General features: G+C 51.0%; 1 long non-coding RNA gene across 1 annotated transcript; it reads right to left on the bottom strand.

Moving 5' to 3' along the window:
* Positions 1 to 1213: 1213 nt before the first annotated feature.
* On the bottom strand, positions 1214 to 14128 carry LOC128095181 (uncharacterized). The gene is made up of 3 exons (XR_008213178.1): positions 13659 to 14128; positions 10168 to 10683; positions 1214 to 2839 (listed from the first exon to the last, which is right to left on the bottom strand). It is a non-coding gene; the product is annotated as an uncharacterized LOC128095181 (long non-coding RNA).
* Positions 14129 to 15792: the final 1664 nt, after the last annotated feature.

Below are 15792 nucleotides of genomic sequence, written 5' to 3'. Positions count from 1 at the left end.
AAACTTCTTGCTTGGGTTTTACAGCACAGGAACTGAGGACCCAATAGAGCAGGCCTCTAGGTCCTTCAGTCGTTACCGTTTAGCAAGAGTCTTTTTTTCCCCCATCCCAACCCCCACAGGGAACATCTGTACAGGTCCAAGATACATGAGAATATGAGTCTCATTTCAAGGAAACGGACTCCCAGAGCAAAGTGACCAGAGTTGGGGACATTCTCTCTGTTTCCCCTGAGCCTAGCTCAGGGCTCTGCCAACCTTCTCCATCAGCAGAGCCCCCCTCCCCAGCCCTACCCCCAGCATACAGCTTTGGAGCCCTCTGGGCCTAGCCTAGAAGTCAGGCCCTGGGCACACTGCTCTCCAGAGAAAGCCCTGCGCCTATCCTTGCCTTTTAGAGACCAGCTTTGCACTGGCGTGGAGTTGTGGGCACAGATGTCAGGGTCCCCAGGGTCTGCCAGCTCAGCAGGGCTCAGGCTCCCCTTGGGAAGGAGGGACCTTGCTACAGGCAGCAAGAGGACCCTGGACAGGAGGCTCTGGCCCACTTCCCAGCAGCATCCCCCTTTCACTTTGGAGTAAACTAAGTCTCAGAGTCTGGAAGGCAATTCCAGGACACACACATCAACCCAGGGAACTTGCTCCTCCTCTGCCCAGCCAATCTCAGGGAGGTCCCCATGGACCAACCAGTCCTCAGCCCAGTTCAAAGCTGCCTGACACAAAAGGGGCACTAGGAATTTAGTCGGCTTCTGCCCTGCATGCTATTCCTACACTCAGCTACTCCAAGGTTGCCAGATGTGAGCCAAGCATGGAGAAATGGTTCAGCCAGTAAAGTGTAAACATAAGGACCTGAGTTCAAGTCCCAGAACTTACTTAAAAAAGGCCAGACATGACAGTGCTTTCTTATAATCCCAACACTGGGGAGGTGGAGACAGGAAGGTCTCTGGGGCTGGATAGCCAGTCAGACAACCTGCTTGGTGAGTTCCGGGCCAGTGAGAGACACTGTCTCAAAGAAAAAAAAAATGGCAGCTGGTACCTGAGGAACAACACCTGAGGTTGTCCTCTGACCGCTACACGCAGGTTGCATGTGCGCTCTCTCTCTCTCTCTCTCTCTCTCATACACACACACACACATACACACACACACACACACACACACACACTAATAAAAGTGAGTAGTTATATCAGTTACTTTTCTGTTGCTGTGATAAAACACCTTGCTAAGTCAACGTATAAAAGAGTTTATTTGGATTATGGTTACAGAGGAGTCCAAGTCCATGATAGCAAAGCAGAAGCACAGCAACAGAGTGCAGACATGGTGGCAGGAACAGAAAGCTGAGAGTTTAGGCAACCGAAAACACAAAGCAGAGAGACCAAATCGGAAGTGTCGATAGGGTTTTATCTCGCAAGGCATCCCTGGTGATGCTGTGGTCCCCACAACAAGGCTGCACCTCCTCTACCTCCCCAAACAGTGCCACCAACTGGAGACCAAGTGTTTAAATGCCCAAGACCATGAAGGACCTTTCTCATTCAATCCACCACAGTAGTGGAGGCAGAATATTGGTCAGTAGATCTCTCTTTACTTCAGCTCCTAAGAATGATAAGACCTGGGGCTGAAGAGATGGCTCAGTGGTGAAGAGCATTGGCTGTTCTTCCAGAGGTCCTGAGTTCAATTCCCAGCAACCACAGGGTGGCTCACAACCATCTGTAATGAGATCTGGTGCCCTCTTCTGGCATAAAGGTGTACATCCATACAGAGCACTCATATACATAAATACATCTTCTAAAAAAACGATAAGACCCTGGCTAGTAATTGAGAGAACTGTGTGAGAGGAGTGCCTCCAGCTCCTCTTATGGTTACTGTGGACCACATCCTGCTCTGCGCATCTTGTACGGAGTTTTTTTAATCTGCATAGCACAAGCATCTATTGTCATTATTGTCCCCTTCTACAGATAAGGAAACTGAGGCCCAGGGAAGTTTAGAGGCCTATCCAAGGCCACATAGAAGATGAGATGGAGTTAGGTTGTTTAATTTTGAGATACTGGGGTGCAGAATCTCTAGCCTTAGATTAAGACTTGGCCACGCCCTCAAAAGGCTGGCTGTGATCACTGGGCACCAACGGGGAAAGCCTCTCTGTTCAGTTACTCTGTGTCCTTGGGCTCAGCTGTTAAATTCCTCTGAAGTAAAAAATCATTAAGTCTGAGTATCTACCTCCAGCCTACTTTAAGAATGTGTATTAGGTAGCTAATGCTGCAATGGTGCTGTGTAACCAGCATCTCAAAGTTGAGTGCTTGGAAACAGTGATCCAGTATTCTCGCCCTCTGTAGCACAGTCTCGCTTGACTTTGTGACTCTGCTCCAGGAGGAGTGTGTCGGTCAATTTTTCATTTCTGTGAAAAATGCCTGAGAGACAGGTTTCAGGACGGACGTTTCTTTGGCTCGTGGTCTCAGAGTTTTGGCCCATGGTTGGCCGGATTTACTGCTTTGGGATCACAGTGAGAAAGAACAATATGGCCATAGGAGAGTGAGGAAGAAGCCGCTGTTCACCTCTAGGAGACAGGAAGAGCCCACCAGAGGCAGGGCATCCCCCTTAGTTAGCCCACTCTGAAATGCCCTTCCAGATGCATCCAGAAGTGAGCTGGCTAATCCCCTCAGAGCTTCTCAGGTCACCACGGCATCCGGCACAGCACAGGGTCCCGTCTCTTCCCGTGGTCCTGTGTCAGCCAAGATTGTGCACGTGTACATGCACAAGCTTATTGTGGAGATTGACTCACATGACTCTGGAGGCCAGAGTCCCACTGTGTGGCCCCTGCAAGCTGCTGCCCCAGAGAAGCTGCAGGTGTGCTTTAGCCTGTGAGCAAAGGAACAAGAATCAAGAGTGTGGATATCCAAGAGGAGGACAGAATGTCAGCCTGACTGAGGAGAGAGCTCCCCCTCCCCCGCCTTTCCTTCAGTCCAGGCCCTTGGTGGCATGATGGTCAGTCTTGATTATCAATTGACTTAGAGTCACCATGGAGACAAGCCTCTGAGCATGTCTGTGAGGGAGTTTCCAGATTAGGTTCATTGAGGTGGGAAGACACACCCTGAATGCGGACAGCATCATCCACCGGCTGGTGGCCTGGGCTGAACAGAAAGAGAACATGAGCTGAGCACCAGTGTCCATCTCCCTCTGCTTCCTGGCTCTGGAGGCAACGTGACCAGCCCCTCACACTCCTTCCTCCATGATTTCCCTACCACGGTGGTCTGTACCCTCAAACTGTGAGCCAGAATAAACTCTTCCTTTCTTTTTATGTGTGTGTGTGTGTGTGTGTGTGTGTGTGTGTGTGTGTGTGTGTGTGTGTCCTCTATCTGCATGTACTCCTTTATTCTAGAAGAGGGCATCAGATCCCTCTACAGATAGATGTGGGTAGATACAGATCTACCCACAGATAGATGGCTGTGAGCCACCATATGGTTGCTGGGAACTGAACTTAGGCCTTCTGGAAGAGCAGCTAGTGCTCTTAACCCGTCCCTTCTGAAGTTGCTTTTGTTGGATATTTTGTTAAAGAAACAAGGAAAGTAACTACTATGGGTGGTCACCTAGAGAGTCCGATGCTAGTCTCTTCCAGAGGCACCCTTCCAGACACACCCACCAATTGTGTCTATCAGTTATCTGGGTTTCCCTTAGCTCAGTCCAGTGTACCCACCCATACAATGAACCATCCCAGGCACAGACTGATGGGCAGCAGCCATATGGGACCTGTTTAGCCTCTTTCCACCTCTCAGCTCACTGCTCGGTACAAACTGCACAATAAGGTCAGAGCCAAGGGGTTGAGGGAACATCCAACTACTACAAAGCCTCGGCCAAGGGACTAGGTGTAATGGCACTCTAGGGCCGTGGAGAAATGGGATCAAGTCTGACAACTTCCACAGTAGGGATGTGTTTAGGGCTGTACAGCTCAGCCTGTGGCTGAACATCAGGCATGGAATCTCTAGAAGCTGAAGAAGTCTCGAGCCCCTTCGTGTGTGTGTGTGTGTGTGTGTGTGTGTGTGTGTGTGTGTGTGTGTTTAGGACAACCTCAGGCGTCATTCCTCAAGCACTATCTACCTTGGTTTTTGGCAGTGTCTCTCGGTGTCCTGGAACTCACCGAGTAGCTAGGCTGCCTGGCCAGGGAGCCCCAGTGATCCACCTGTCTCTGCCTCACAAACTCTGACAGCACAGGTTTGTTCCACGTCTGCCTTTTAAAAAAAAATGTGGGTTCTGGGGATGAAGCTCAGGCCCTCATGCTCGCAAGGCAAGTGCTTTGTTGACTGAGCCGCATTCCCTGCTCCTGGACACCTTATAACGGGAGAAGCTCCCCGGATATTAAAAATCAAGGCATGCTAACTCGGTTTACAATAATTGCGGCATAGATTTAGATGTTTACATTTAGCAAATTAATGCTCTTAGCACACACGCAAATTGCCAAGCAATATAATTATGCTATTCACAAGAAAATTACAGGATTTTAAAAATTATTAATTACTGGTACACACTGGGCAGTGGGGTCTAGCAATGGGTCATGGGTATGATGTTTTCTGATGGATGTCTTCATTTGTTCTGCCTGGGGTCCTCATCCCGGGGTGATGACCTCCTTTGGAAATGGTGTCCAAATTCTAACCCCAAAGCTTTCCTTATGTGCTAGACATTCTTGGGATGCTTTCTTAAAACCTTGGTGCCTGGGGTCACCCCCAGAGTCCTAACTTAATAGGGAGATTGTCCTTAACGTAGTCCTCAGTGTCAATACTTTTTATTTTCTCCAAAACTCACAGGATGATTTTGATGTTCCATCAGTCAGAGTGGAGGACCCCTGGATCAGCGGATGGGTAAGTCTAAGCCAATCTGGGATAACGAAATGTAAGTCAAGACTCATTATGGTTTTGGGGTGAACATCCTCCTCATTGTTGAAAGATAATCTTGGAAAGCAGCATCTCTCATTTGCGGGAACAGAATAAGGAAGCATTCTGCCTGGCTGCCCCTGGTGGCCATCTCACAGTCACCAAGGAAGCCATGGGATGTAAGGAAAGCAGAGAGACAGGGGAGCCTTGACCACATCACACTTGAAGTCTACCAACCTTCCGTATGTGAACCGACAAACTCTCCTCTTCCTGTACCTGTCAGTCTCCAATAAGGCACTTCCTGTACCTGCTGTTGTGAGGGTCAGGTGAGAGATTCCACGTGAAATGCTCAACATGGCACTTTATGGTGATAGATGTAAGCTCTGAGGACCGGGTAGGAAGGACAGGTGACTGAGGCTTCATTGCGCTAAAGAAGCCCCAGGGGTGTGCTGCATTGCCGAGCTTGGGCCTTTGGCCTGTGTATAGCAGGCACTTGATAATATCTGCCCAGTGGGATGGGTGCTTTATGCTTTCATTTCCCTTTGCCTAATGCTCTGATCTCTGCCAGATGCCAAGGAGGGGAATAATCTGATTATCTGATTAAAGTAATATGGCCCTCTCACTAGCCGCTCCAAGCTTAAGCCACCAGGGCAGATCTGTGTGGGTTAAGAGGCTTACCGGCTAAGGAGTGAAGTAAGCAGACAGGGAGAGCAATTCACTAAGCAAGTGCCTCCCAAGTGCTTTCTCTGTGTCTGGGGACCCAAGTTCAATCCCTAGAACCCACATAAATATGGAAGGAGAGAACTGACTCTACAAAGTTGTCCTCTGAGCTTCACATGCACACTGAAGCATGTTCTCTCTCTCTCTCTCTCTCTCTCTCTCTCTCTCTCTCTCTCTCTCTCACACACACACACACACACACACACACACACACACACACACACATACACACACATGCATGATTTTTTAAAAAATTATTTTAGTGTATATATATTGTCTATGTGAATATATGCCACATGTGTGTGCTGGTGCCCAAAGAAGCCAGAAGGGGGCGTCTGATCCCCTGAAGCTGGAGTTATAGGCAGGAGCCAGCTGCCTGGCATTAGTGCTGGGAACTGAACTTGGGTCCTTTGCAGTGCAAAGTGCTCCTAACCACTGAGTCATCTCTTCAGCCCCAGAAACGCAATTTTAAAAAGGGCACATCTTTTATGATTCCACAAGTCCATAGACACAGGAAGCAGATTTGAGTTGTAGGGCTAGGGATGGGTGGGAAGTGAGGAACGCCTGCTAATGGGTACAGGGTTTCTTGTGGGGTTGTGGGGGGGAGAACGTTTGTTCATCTGCTGGTGTGTTTGCAAAACCTTGAATTTTTGCTGAGCTGCGTCCACTTGTACATGTTACAGGTGTGATTTCATCTATAAGGTAGTTGAGAAGACCTGGGTGGAGGCCACAAAGGCTTTGGACGGGTAGTTTTTCAGACAAGTTCTCATATAGCCAAGGCTGCTCTTGAACTATGGCTCTTCCTGCTTCTGCTTCCTGAGTACTGGGATTGCAGACATACACCACTTTTTCCAGCTCCACAGGCTTCACACTGAGCAGACCAGTGTTGTTTTCATTCTGGGCTCTGATCCTCATTAGAACAATCGAGGAAGCCTTTTGAAAGCCCAGACACAGAGAACCCAGGTAATAAGTCCAAAGTCCAGCCTGGCCTGGGAACCAGCACCCTCAGGGGCCTCTGAAACAGTCACCAAACAAGAAACAAGCAGGACATCTGGCTTGGCCAAGAAAGACTCTGAGACCCAGAGTTATGAGTAATGTGCTTTGTCAGGCCCTGTTAGGCAGGTATGATTCATGAACAAGAGCTTGGGCTCTGGAGCCCAGTGGTCCTAGGTTCAAATCTCCACTCTACACTCTACAAGCCACACCTGGAACATGAGCTGCTTACTAAGCTCATAGTCTCTGCTCTGTGGGGAATGGGATGAGAAGCCATACATGAAGGGTTTCTTCTGGTAGCTGGTATACCACAAGCACCAGCCTCTGTAAGCACGAGTCTAGGGGTTTTCATCATGCCTGCTGAGGAGGAAGGGAGTGTGACTTCAGACTCAATTTATTGGTCAAGTTAGGACTTTGAAAATCATATGAATTTTCAGATTCCCATAGGTGCCTTGTAGAACATCATCCCATGGACTGTAAGGGTATCTTGCCCAAGCCCCTTTTCTATATGAATGTTTGTGGGGGCAAGAAGTAGAAATAGAATGGCCTGGCCTCTGCTGCATCTGGCAATGGATTCTTAGGACTGATAGTTATCCCCCATCTTCATCTACAGCACTACCACCAATACGTCCAGGACACGTTCAAGACACTTTTGCAGGCCGAGAAGTGCAGTCTCTGGTAAGACCACTAGGGGTCTCCACGCTCCACCAAATGGCTCCTTCCATGGTCCTATCAAGGGCTTGACTCCCAGCCGTCTTGGAGCACAGATAGCAACCAGAGTGGACCAGGGACTCCAGACCCTGGTCCCCCAGAGTGCCATCAGTCCTCTCTCCTATTCACAAGGGTCAGGTCACAGGTCATGATGAGGTCTAGCCTCTGAAGATGTCGAAGTTCAATGTAATGGTAAGATGTGTCAGGGAGTGGAGCGGAGGAGTCTCTACTGGTTGAATATCTACTAGGCACTAGGGACCAGTTGGTTTTCTTTCACTGTCAGAACCATAATCCTGCAGTTTAGATACTGAGCTCTGTCTTCTACACACCAGGGAGCAGCTGCTTGGGGAAGCATCATGACAGGTTCGGTGGGGCTGGGATTCAGACGCCATTCTGCCCTGTTCCAAAGCCTATGTTCTTTCTGGGTCATCCTGCCACTCAGCATCACAGAGGACACTTTGGGTCCAGCTCCTGGAAAGACCAACTGTTCCCCACCTCCCACACTCAGTCCCTCACAGACACCATCACACTTAGATACACACACACACACACACACACACACACACACACACACACACACACGCTAGCCAGCCAGCTCAGCTCAGTAGAACTCAGTCCTAGCCTCTCACACCAGGCGTTTGTGGAGCGGGTGAGCTATGAAGGGTTAGCATAGATGAGTTATTCTAATTTAACCATCTTCATGGCTTTTATTTTCTCCTCCTTGAATGTACTCTGCACCGGGGGCCTGTCTTCCTGGTTCCTATGAGAACAGTGTTTTTTCTTGAATAGAGCTTGTTTATGGGTTTTGCCTGCTATTACAAAAGCAATCCCTGCTATTGGAGAAAACATAGAGACACCAAGAGAACAGAACCACCCCCGTCCCCACCCCCAGGGACAGCCCAGGCTAGCACATGTGCACGGTCCTTCCCACCCTTTCCTCCTCTGCACACCCTCTGCTACCACAGGGCTCTGGAGTCCCTGTCCTGTCTAAGGTTGTTCTGGGTCATCATAGTGCATTATGTCAGGGTCCTATGTACCCTTGGGCTTGCTCTCTTGGAGAGGGAATAGGATGATTTCACAGGCTCTGTTGTGGAACACTGTCCCCGGAGCACACTCATCAAAGCAGCTACGACTGCTCACAAGAGACTTTCAGGACTGGCTCTGTTGAGACTGGGGAGCTGGCTCAGTGGGTAAAGCACTTTCTGCACAAGCGTGAGGTCCTGAGTTTGGGTCCCCAGCAGTCATATAAAGAGCCGGGTGTGGCTGCATGCATCTGGAACCACAGCCCTCGGAGGTAGAGACAGGAAGATTCCCCAGCACTTACTGGCCAGCCTAGGCAACCAGTGAGCTCCAGTGTCAGTGAGAAACCCAGTCTCAAAAAATAAGGTGTGAAGAGCCTGGTAAGGTAGACAGCTCAGTGAGTACAGGCATTTGCCACACAAGCCTCAGGACTTGAGTTCGAGTCCCAGACACCACAGTGGAAGGAGAGAACCAACTCCTGAGAGCTGTCCTCTGTCCTCCACACGTCATAGTGTGCATACATACCACACATGCACACACCCTAATAATGCATAAAGTTAAAAATAAGGTGGAGATACTGACTTCTGGTTTCCATATGCTTGCACACTGCCACACACACACACACACACACACACACACACACACACACACACACACACACACACACACACACACACACAAAGGATTGGGCCTACAGACATCCTTTCATAGACGAGGTGGGGAGGGTCACTAGACTCCACCCACTTGAGATTGCAGCTAAGCCTTCCCAGCATCCCTACCCGCTCGCTGCATGCAATTCTGACTGAGTTGCATGTGGTCTAGTAGGCTCATGTGGCAGAGGTTATGGAAGGGGGGGCAGTGTCTTACTTTGTGCTGATGAGACTTTTCAGTGATGTGACTGTTTGGGGGTGCCACCCACATTCCTACAAGTAAACCTTATAAGCTCCCCGTTGGAATCATGACATCAGTCAGTCACTGGTGACCTGTCTGGGGTGAGCAGCTGCTTGCTCACATCCCTCCGGGAGAAGTTCATGCTGCAGGGTCACGTGTTTTAACCTCAAGGAGTCTGCTCTTTCGTGCTGAGTGATGAATTGGGAAGGGAAGGGCCAGAGGCTATACACAGAATTTTACCAGAATAATCTGGAGACCAGGACACAGGGCTGGGGAATCCTTAACTCAGCACAGACAAGTCCAGTATAAGAACCTGGGTATCTTGTCTCCTCACCAGATCCAGCTATGGACTCTGCAGGTATGTATGCTCAGACAGACCCTGCTGCCAGCCACAGCTCTGTAGCCATTGTCTTGCAATTGTTATTATTATTATCGTTGTTGTTGTTATTATTACTTTATATTTAAAAACACTGTGCGTGTGTGTGTGTACATGCACACATGCGTGCACCTGCCACAGTGCACATGTAGAAAGTCAGAGAGCAACTTGTAGGGGCCAGCTCTCCCAGTGGATCCTGGGGATCCAATTAATGCCAGGGTTGGTGGCAAACACCTTTACCTACTATGCCAACCTTACCGGCCTCACAGTTTTGGGGCTTTTAATCAGTTACATGTGAGAGCCCTGCATTTCCTTCTGCATTGAGCTCTGCAAATTATGTAGCTGGCCTGTTCCTAATAATAATACCAATTACCGACAGAGCTTGCTGTACGCTTGTCACCATGCATTTTTTTCCCATATGGAATTCACCTGCCCCTCACAGCAGCCAGGTGTAAATTGCTTCTATTCATCTCAGCCAACCCACATGAGAAGGCGTGCCAGGCACCAGGTACTTCATGTATACTGGTGCCCCAAAGGCTCCCAGCAGGGTGAGAGGTGCCATGACCACCCCCGTTAGAGTCAGGAACTGAAGTTCAGGAGAAGTCACTCACCGCAGTTTGCAGCTAGGGAGGGTTCCAGCTGCCATTTCAATCATCGCTTGTCACTCCTGTGCCTCCTACCACTGTGTGGCAGCCAGCACAGGCCCTGCCTGGCTAGCCAGGGGCTGTCCCATGTGCTCTGCACCCCCACCTGCCCTGCCTCAGCCTCCATCCTGGCTGTGACGGGCACCCCACAGTGCCTGGGAGGGCACGTACCTCTACCCATGCTGTCAGCTTCCATTCCTGCCACCTCCTGATGTGACAGCTGCTGCACCAGGCCAACTCCCAGGCCCAGGTGTCCAATCTGCGCCCCCGCCACCACCCTGCCCCTGCACAGAGCCTTGGGACCAGAAGGTGTCACTTTCCATCTTTTCCTCGTGCTGCTGAGCTCATGAGACTACAGGTCCTAGGACCAGGTTCATCAGTGATGGTTACTGCTGAGACGACAGTCCCAGGGGGAGTCAGGGTGGCTGAAAGCCAGTCCGCAGGGATCCTCACGTGCTCAGGCTGGCTTGTGCAGATTCTTGTCTGAAAATGGGGAGAAGAGGCTGGGCTCAGCAATTAAGAATTCGGGATCTGGGCATGCACAACCCTAAGTTCAAATCCTACTAGGTCCAGCACCCAACAGTCATATGGTGCTGTCCCCTGGAGAAGACAAAAGAGCAAAAAACACAGGCGCCTGGATGAGGACCTCAGCCCTGACAGAGACCTCAAGTTCAAATGACAACTTGGGCACTTACTACAAGTGGGACATTGTGCGAGTCTTCAACCATCCCGAGACTTACCCTCTGCCAACCTCCTAGGTCTCTGTGGGGACTGAGCCATCTTATGGCTGTGAAACCCTTCTGTGGTGTTCCGTTATGACAAAATATGACTGCATTGATAACTCCTACTGCCCCAGCAGATTAGGTGCCCTACTGGGAGGATTATAGACAGGGCAGACAGCTAAAGAGAAGGCCAAGTTCAAGGCCATGTTCCCACAGTCCTGGGAATTTGTAGCTGAGGCCTAGCCTGGCTGGACACCAGATCCTGACTGAGAATCAGGAGCTAAGGTACCAGGAAGCTCTTGACAGGCACATAAAACAGTTTATTCAAAGCCATGGAGTAGACCCAGCCCCCCATCAGCCTAGGCTCTCTACCAGTCTCTCTACCCTCCCAGTGTGGGAGTAAGAGGTGGAGCTCTGGTGTCAGGCCTCTGTCCCCAACTCTTTGCAAGTCCCCTCTCCTCCATTGACCCAGCTCCCAGCCCTCCCCACATCCATCACCCTCATGAGCCCCTGAGGAGCTGGCTAACACACTCATTGAGATGCTGCAGTAGAGGTGGGGCCTGGGAGGACTTTTCTAAGCAGCTCCAAAGGATGCAGGATCACACTCTGAGTAGCCAGCATCCAAAAACACCACAAAAATGCAGGTCTTGAAAATTAATCCTAATTTGGGATGTTGGGTTCTTAGCCTGATCTGACTAGGGTAGACTTTGATGGCCTGTCTGAGAGAAAATTACCCACAGAGGTCACAGGGAATCCTCACTAAAGGCTCAGGATTTGGTTTTACTCCTAAGGGCAAAAAACAGGGTGAGTCCCATCAGCTTGGGTGACAAGCCACTGGTTCTCAAACCTGACCCAGTACACCACATGCCCCAGAACTACGTGAAGATTAAAATGTATAGACTTCGAGTCCCAGGAGACAGATAGTATAGGATTCCCTTAGAGGAGGCAGAAAGTAGTCTCTTACAGACACTGAGACAGAAGGGTGGGGGCCAAAGGCAGGAAAGGGGGATGGGAAGATGGGAGGCTCTGTGCAGCAGGTGCAGAGGTTCAGCCTTGCACTGTAGGAAAGCTCCAGAGACCTGATGCACAATTGAATCTGTTTACTACTGAACTGAACACAAAAACAAGGACCAGCCAGACAGCAAGTGCCACGGATTGTATGACTTCAGTTCAGTCCCAGGACCCACACGGAGGAAGGAGAGAACCAACTCCTAAAAGCTGTCCTCCGATCTTCATACACACCACGGCGTGCCTGTGCCCACGTACACTCGGACGCTCACCCACCCCATGCACAAATTAAATAAACGTGTAAAAAACAGTTGCTGGGTGTGGGAGCACTCGCCTTAACCCCAGCACTTGTGAGGCAGAGCTAGTGGATCTCGGCGAGTCTGAGGCCAGCCAGAGCAGCACAGGGAGACCCTATCTCAAAACAAAACAAAAAGCAGTTAAAATTGAAGCTGGGGATACGGCTCAGTTGGTAGAATGCCTGCCTATCAGGCACAAGGGCCTAGGTTCAATCCCCGGCCTTGCATAAATCAAGCGTGCTACATATCTGGAGAATCAAGAGGATCAGAAGTTCAAGGTCATCTTTGAATGCATAAAAAAAAAAAAAGCCAGCCTGAGCAGATGAGACACAGTGGTTCTGGTTTGCAGTTCTTGCACTTGGGAAGATCTCTTACTCAAGGCCAGTCTGGGCTGCAGAGCAAGGCCTTGACTCTCAAGGAGGGAGGTGGGGCTAAGATGATAAATTTTACATTATGACTTTTTTGTGCACTTAAAAAATTCTTTAAAAATCCTGCCCCTGGCACCTGAAAGCCTATTACACACATCTGAGAAATCTGATTTTTATTCGCCTGGTTGGGGGTGGGAGGTGGGGAGTCAGACACATGACTTCTGTGCAGGGCCAGGCTCAGATCAAGCAAAGGCTGTACCATGAGAAGTCCTCCCCTCCCCCTCCCCTTCCAGCCTCCCTGCCTAGCGATCACAGAAGCCCTGTGCCCTCACCCTGCCTCTGCCAGCCGCCTTGGTGAACTTCTAAAGCACAAATCCCATGCAGGCACGCAGCCCTGCAGTTCAATGAAAACCGTACCAGCCTCCTGCTGTCCTTTGTAAAACAGAAGAAGCAACTTCAGCAGAGCCTGTTCAGGGAGGGATGGCAACATGCTGGGCCAGGGAGCCTTGGGTATGGGCAGAGGTCCCACCAGGGTCCCAGCCCAGGAGATAGAACAGAACTGGGGTGAGAGACGCTTCCAAAGGAAACAGGTGTTTGGAGCTGAGCCTTGGAAAAGGAGGTAGTGTTGGCCAGAGCCCTGGGGGAGGCAAGAGGAGGTAGGACCCAGGGTAAGGGACAGAAGGGTAAGGACACGGAGGTACACCTCACAGGTGACGAGCAGGAAAGCCGCAATGGAGAGGTCAGAGGGAGTGGGAGGGAGAGCATACAGAAGAGAAAATGCCAGTTTGACTGGCTAGGGACTGGGAACTCTCAGGGCTGCCTCTGTCTTTCCACAAGGTGGCATCAGGCCTGGGATCCAGTCGCAGGCTCCAGGTTGCCCTCATTGTTTTCCCTACTCCTGAGTGGGGGTTTTAGGGAAGGTGATCTTGTACCCAGGTACCCCCCACACACACACATATCTAGTCTATCTCAGCCCACCTCCCAGGGCTCTGTTCCTCTCCTGCCAGCCTATGGATCATGCCTCCTCTCCACTATCCAGTCAGACTGTCTGTCTATAGGCTTACCTATAGGCACTCGTAATAGGTGTTTAGTAAAAGCTGGTGGGCCATAGCATGCATAGGTCTCAGAGGGCATCCCTTGCAGATCCTCGGACGCTGCCTCCACTAGGGCCTCTGGACCTCCCTAGGACATCAGAGATGAGTTCAAGGGTCACTGTAAGAGAGGCCCATCCTAAGGGAGGGGGAGAACTGCAGTTACAATCTCATCTCCAGTCACCCCCAAAGGAGCACACAGCCTAATACAAAGAGCTCCCAGGCAATCTCTGCAGCAGGTCCAGTCAGAAGCCCTCAGGCTGCAGCACCCATTGTCAGCTTTGACAGCACAAAGGAACCCAAACCTGTTTCCATACCCAATATGCATTTCAGAAAGTTCCCTTCCACCCAGAGGCGTCAAACCTCTTTTACATCTATTGGCACACACAGGGAGGCCTCTTCTCCCCACCCACATCCAAATACACAGCCTTCACCTAGGGTCCAGCCAGCATAGCAGCCAGAGCTCCTGGAGGACCTCGACTTCTCCCCAGAGGCCAGTGTCTTGCGGCCCTGACCACGGGGCCATCATGGTGTAGCTCGTATGCAATGCTTCTGTTTTTCAGGATTAGGGAAAGCAGAGATATCCCTGTGAACACTGACAAAGAACTCATAGCAAATTGTTGTTGGCAGAAAGGTTAATTGGATACAGTTATAAGCTTGTTCCTGGGACAGGTATGTTAATAAGAGCTAAAACTTCTGAGAATGCCCAGAGCTGGAGGGAGAGATTAATATGCCAGAGTCCAAGGTCGCTGTGAAACAGCACCCAGAGAGCTCTCAGCAACAGCTCAGAAGCCCTGTCTCCTTCCTCCTCACTATCAGCTCCTTGTGGTCCCCAACAAGTCTCTGCCCCTGCAGACCTGGAAACACCGCTGTGCAAGGCTGGTCTCCCGAGTCTCCCGATGAAAGCCTTGGTGTGGTCCTGTGGGGGGTATCATCTCAGTTTGCAAGATTGAGGAAACTGAGGTTTGCTGAATGAGATGAAATTTGTCTCAGTTGGCAGTGATTGATAGGCTCAGCGTGGACCCTGACTTCAGACTCAGAGACATTCTAGTCTGGACCACAGGATGGTCAGGAAGACATTCTCTTGGTGTCCACTAGGGGGCGGCCCACACCGGTTCTCCCTGTTGGTACCTTCATTCAGGACCCTCAGCCAGAGTGGCTTTCAGTGGTCTCTAAGCCAGGTGGGTTGGGCACTGCCAGCCCTTGGGACCATGTCCAGACGCACAGCAGTCCTTGCCTTCAACTTCTGAGGGTCAAGGAAAGGGGGCTCTGAAGCCCACAGGAACCTGGGGGCCTCTTATCCCTGTCCTCGGGTCTCTTGGAAACCCCAGTGTGTTAGGTCAGAATGGGGTCAGCTATAAATGGAAGAAGCTCAGAAAAGACTGGTAACTTACTTGAGGTCACAGAGCAGGACTGTGGGGTTCTGACCTGCAGGGGCAGGAGGGTGCTGGTCCCCAGTCCTGCGAGCCACAGGGATGGCAGAGAATGCAGTCCTGCACAGGGTGCTCCAGCTGTCTGTCAGAGATGACGCGCTGAGGGGCAAAGCGAGGGGCAAGCCGCTAGCAGGGTGAGCATGGTAAGGGTCTCCCCGGTGTGGGAGCCGATCTCCGGGGGATCGGCATGGTGAGGGGGACACAGGACTGTCTTGGAAAATCCCAGCTTTCCCAGGCAGGTGACAGAACCCGCTCTCCCAGCCAGGCCCAGCAACGTGGAGGCCAGAGCCACCTGACTCTAACTATAAATAGAGAGATGACGGAAGGCTCCGGAAGCCCAAGGGAGGCCAGAGAAAGGGAGTCGATTCTCCCTAGAGACTGAGGAAGACACACACACGAGGCGTCCTCCTGCAGTGGGCCTTCAAGGTCAGCTTGGAGTCCTGCAGAAGGCTGAGGAGGGGAGTCTTGGCAGGCACTGGCCCAGAGGGTGGGGCAGAGGTGCGCAGAACTGTGGCGCAGAGGTGCGCAGAGCTGTGGCAGACGGCAGGACCCAAAGGCCAAGGGCTTTGGAGGCCGGAGGGGAGGCTCTGTGCTGCGTGCGGAGTCTGCTCGTACAGCAGTCTGGCATCGTGCTGAATTGGACTAACGTCCAAGAACGAGAAAGGCGTAAGAAC

Source organism: Peromyscus californicus, unplaced genomic scaffold, assembly GCF_007827085.1.
Source record: "Peromyscus californicus insignis strain IS unplaced genomic scaffold, ASM782708v3 Scaffold_4__1_contigs__length_199733344, whole genome shotgun sequence".
NCBI classification, from domain to species: Eukaryota; Metazoa; Chordata; class Mammalia; order Rodentia; family Cricetidae; genus Peromyscus; species Peromyscus californicus.
This window is presented reverse-complemented; position numbering and strand designations above follow the sequence as displayed.